Genomic DNA, 5,150 nt, shown 5'->3' with positions numbered 1-5,150 from the left:
ACACACACACACACACACTCTACGTTAGAGCGAAATATAAAGCTGCTCTGATAACTCGACGCTGCAGATTTCTGATCTTCACTTTTAACATTACGTAGATTGAGTCGGCCGTTACCGTGGAGACGTTCCTGCAGTCTCTGAAGAGGAACTCAAGGCCGTGAGGATGGGTGGGCTCGACGGACTGACTGACATCTATCAGCCACACCTACAGACAGACAGACAGACAGACAAGACAGACAGAGAGACAGATTAAGAGACTGACAGTCGGACAGACAGACAGACTGACAGACAAACACAGACAGTAAACGAGTCTAATACCCAAAACTGACAGACTCTTCTGTGAGGGTCAGGTTTATGTTTTCATACAGATTTTTGAGAGTAAGAGAATGCATGAGTGGATTGAACCAGTGCCCCATGGTCTGCAGAGGTACAACCAAGTCGTTGTTTTTCAAGTCTCGTGCAAGTCTCAAGTCTCAAAGTCCAAAACCAACAAAATGCTGTAAAACATACACTCATGAAAACCTCAAATCCACTAGAAATGTGGCCTGAAATAAAAAAAGTAGTGAACTATTAGAAAAACCTAGTTAATAAAACTGTTCATTTCACTAAAAAGGCTAATAAAAATACTTTCACTGCTTCCTTTTGGCGTCGAACAGCCCTTTCTGATGTGAAACCAGGACCTGTTCAGAAAGATAAACCCAGCAGCACCAAGACACAGAGCCAGAATATTTTCACATCTAATTAAGAATTTATTTTGTGCAAGCTAGAGTTGGATTTTTGGAACATATTTTGGGTGTGAAGTGTTAATTACGATGAGTTAACAAGGCAGTTAATTTAACATTAGTGTTAGTAGAATGAAAGAGAAAAACCTGAGTTGAAACTGAAGGGGTGGGAGGCAGGATGGGGTCTAATAAATGATAAATCTAATCTCTAATACTTTTTAGTTGCTTACTATTACATACAAAAGACCCTAAATTATATAGTTATAATATATATCTATTTATAGTGGATTTAGATTTTCAGTGGTCTTAACAGAAATAATAATAAATCAAATATTAGTATAAGGATTGTCAATGCAAGCTCTGATGATGATGGAAGAAGATTTTAAGTCCACAAAAAGTCATTGTTGTTGAAGTCAAAGTGCAGCTCCAAGTGCTTTGGATTTTATGCAGTCGAGTCTGAAGTCATCAAACCCAAGACTTGAGTCTGCACCTCAGCGACCCAGAACACTGGCATATTCATATTATCAAATGGTTTGAATAGATGTAAATTTAGTTTGGTTCATGTAACCAAATCCTGGTGTTTGACTGAATCGCCTTTACAAAACTTCATTTTTAAGCCAATAAACCTTTGATTTAAAACCAAGAAAACAAAATTCATGAAAGCATATGTCCCTTTAAGGAAACCACAGTTTAATAATTTAACATGTGCAATGTGTTGATGATCAACCGAAGCTGTTGACACTGTAAGACTGATTTCATATGCACATGCGTGGTTTGACCTAATTTCCCACAAAAACAGATGAAACAGGACACCAACATTAACCCCACATTCACTGTCCCCTGTCCGGAGTTTCAGAGTGTACCTGAGGGGCGAGCCTTTGGGCGTGGCCACTCCGTAGCCTTTTGAGTCCAGGTTGCCTCCTACTTTCATGGTGTCGCAGGGCTTCCTCTGCTCGATGTACTCGTTCATGGAGGACTCAAGCAGGTAGGCGTACTTCCCCTTCGACTTTCTGACTCTAATCACACCTTCATTGGTGTTCTTGACAAACACTGTGGGGTCGGCGCTCCGCATGTAAGACCACATCTTCTCGAAAACTGCTATCTTGGACCGCTAAAGTGGGAACAGATAAAGACAAAACTATATCATCAGAAGATCGTACCAAATACTGCTCAAAGCACCACTGCTAACAACTGCTGTTATGTGAGTTCACTGGTTGATGGAGATAGTAATCAACCAGTCTGTGCCATTAAACCGTTGCAGAATAAGAGGACACAACAAGAGAATTAAAAGAGCTCCAGTTGAAGCTCAAACAATGGAAAACCAAGTGAAAAACAGTTAGTTTCATGTATTCATATGAGGAAGGTTACAGTATCTCGTGATCTTGTTCGACAGTGATGGGAAAATGGAGTGTGAGATGGACAGGCAGATTGGTGTGGCATCAGCTGTAATGCAGGCTTAAGGTTTTGATTTACCAGTCGCTCTTCATTCCTATGACCATGAGCTTTAGGTAGTGACCAAAAGAACGAGATTGTGAGTATAAGAAAATTAGTCTTCTTCCGTAGGGTGTCTGTGCTCAGCCTTAGAGAGAGCTTGGACATGAAAAATACCGGAAGCAGTCGGGATCTGCAAGTCTAGGTCCATCAACAGTGGGAAAATATGTCTTCCAAATAAGTCATAATTAAATAAAGTAATAAATAAAGTCCTCTGTGGAACAAAATGTATTTTAGGGTCAAAATGCAGCCAGTAACCATGTGTCCATCGAAATGTATTGCACATTTTGTTCGAATTTTGAGACAGAAGAAACATTTATTTTCACGTTTCTATAAACCTTTTCTAATGCGATACTTAAAAATATGTTGATAGAAACAGCTACAGACACATGGTGCTCTCAAAATGGGCTGATTCCAAGAGGTTAATAAGCCGAAAGCACAACATGTTCCTCAGTGATTTTCCCCGAGTCCTGTTCAAAGAATACAGCACATATTTTGTCTTCTGCAGAATAACAGTGTGTTCTGTCTGACCGTTTGATTGGAATAAAATGGATGTATTGAAAAATTAGAACAATTAGGCCTTTTCCACCAACAGGGAACCCGGCTCCGTTCCGGCTTTAAACCTTTCTAAGCCTTTAGACCAAAAATAAAGTTGGTACCCAGCAGATTTTCTTTAGGAAGTGCGTGTGACATATTCTACAGGTTGTTGAGCATTGTGCAGCGCCAAAACCGGTTCAAGAACCAGAGCTAATTTGGTGGAAAAGGGGGCCAATGCCTCCTCACCCTGAAGAACTCTTTGGTGGAGCCTCCCTCCAGGGTACCGTAGGCGATCTCCGTCTGCTTGGCGAGGTCCTCTGCGCTCTCTATGGGGGAGACCATCCTCTCCACAGTGAGGAAGGCTGCCAGGTTGGCTGTATAGGAGGAGATGATGATGAGGGTGAAAAACCACCAAACTCCTCCCACGATCCGACCCGAGAGAGACCTGGAGAGAACGAGGGCGGAGGAGAACAGATAAATCACACGCTCACGTTCTTTTAACCACCGTTCATCTGCGCATAAATAAACAAATTAGTTGGATTTTTCTCGTAAGTTATTTGAGAAACACGAGCAGTCATCCCTGCAGCACTCCAGCTGACTTCCAACATGGCCACCAGAAGACGAATTACATCACCAGAGAGGTTTCTGTCGCTGTCACTGCTGAATCGCTGGACAAATAATGTATGTGTTACTCTTGTTTTGTATCTCCTACAGTAGGTGTGACAGCTGAGGCTGAACTGCTGTCTCTGCCTGCAGGGAGGCGGCACACAAACACAAGCCGTACCTCACATCAGCATCAAATACATCGACACATTCACACTCGCTCTGATACTGTTCGGCCCTGCAGCTCGTCTAAAGGTGACCCTGTGTGGTGTGTAACGCTCACACACATGCACACACTGATTGTTGTGTCACGATGAACGGGGTTGAGACAGATAGACGAAGCATGTCTCTGTGTGTGACAAAAAGTCCTCACAGTAATAGTAAGAACTCTGATACGAGGACTGTTTCTTTGTCTTTTTACTGATAGGACAGCTGAAGACAGACAGTAAAGGGAAGATACTGGCCACTGGTTGGACTTGAACCCATGGCCACTGCAGTAAGGACCTAGCCTCGGTGAACTACCACGTTTCTAAGCTTCCCTACAAAGACCAGATTTATAATGGATCTAAATAATAAAACAAGTCACAGTGTACACAGTGACTTGTAAAATGTCAATCTAAGGCATAATCTACAAAATCCCAAGATCATGCCAAGCAGAAACCTCCGTGTCTGAAGCCAACACTGAAGTAACAGAAACTGCAGTTCCTCTAATGGCCAATAGAGGCTGGCTCCAGCAGTGAGTCAGTCTCCATAAGGCCCCATATTAAAATGTCAAACAACACTTTTTGTGGATACCATTACAGGCGGCTGTTTTCAGTAACCAGGACTCATTCTGCCTCAGCTCCACCTCTTTGACCTCATACAGTCTATATGAGAATTCATCTTGCCAGGCTTCACGCTATGCGCCCATCATTTATCTGAAAATGACTCTGCAGGCGCCTGCAGAGTCATTCCAAGTTCCTGCTCTTTTTCAAACAGTTTTCAGTGACGACTTCCCAGTTGGTTCCGTGTAACAAACAATGCGCCGCAGTCAGGTTAGCAAAGGCTCATTTGTCAACTGAACTTTGATTATTAATTTGTGTGATCGACTTTTTTTCCTTTCTTGAACCACCTACTTGATTGACACATCACTGCTAATATTGCTTTAATAGATAAATGAATGATTGAGGCGCCACAAACAGCCACAGCCATGTGTAATGACAGCAGCTCCCTATTGACTGATGATGAACGGCAGGTTAAAGACCGGAGCTTTGTCCTTTTTCTCACACATAAGTTATAATAATGCCTCACAGAGTTAGTAACTGTACAGTGAGCTGAACTTACAGTATATATAACGTATAAGGACACGCTTTACAACATCATTGTTTTAATGAGGTTATGAAGAAAACAGTTACTGAAACAGCCATAAACACACACACACAGTGACACACCAGTTGGACCGCACATATATAAACACATCGCACCACCACACACCGGTTGACAGCACTAACTACGCTATTATATCACCACACCACGTGACACAAACTATATAAGAAGCACACTCAGCACCACAGTGGTGCGCGAAATCAATATAAAACAGCAACAACAGCAACAGGAGTGACAACACTTACTATACACAGACACACACACGCACAACACGACAACGCCAGCAGTTGGACACAACATTATAAACACCACCCACACCAGTGACAACAATAAATACACAACACACACAGTGACACACAACCTGTATACAACACCCTACAAACACAGTTATACACAGACCATTTATACACACGCCCACCTGTAGATCCAGAT

General features: G+C 42.3%; 1 protein-coding gene across 1 annotated transcript in view; it reads left to right on the top strand.

Annotated features, from left to right (window-relative positions):
- LOC118331701 (glutamate receptor 1-like) overlaps positions 1 to 5,150 on the top strand; it is a 76,748-nt gene that overhangs the window by 56,933 nt on the left and 14,665 nt on the right. The gene's annotated exons all lie outside the window — the stretch shown is intronic.

The sequence above is a fragment of the Morone saxatilis genome, unplaced genomic scaffold (assembly GCF_004916995.1).
Source record: "Morone saxatilis isolate NCDOM2014 unplaced genomic scaffold, NCSU_SB_2.0 Contig20, whole genome shotgun sequence".
NCBI classification, from domain to species: Eukaryota; Metazoa; Chordata; class Actinopteri; family Moronidae; genus Morone; species Morone saxatilis.
This window is presented reverse-complemented; position numbering and strand designations above follow the sequence as displayed.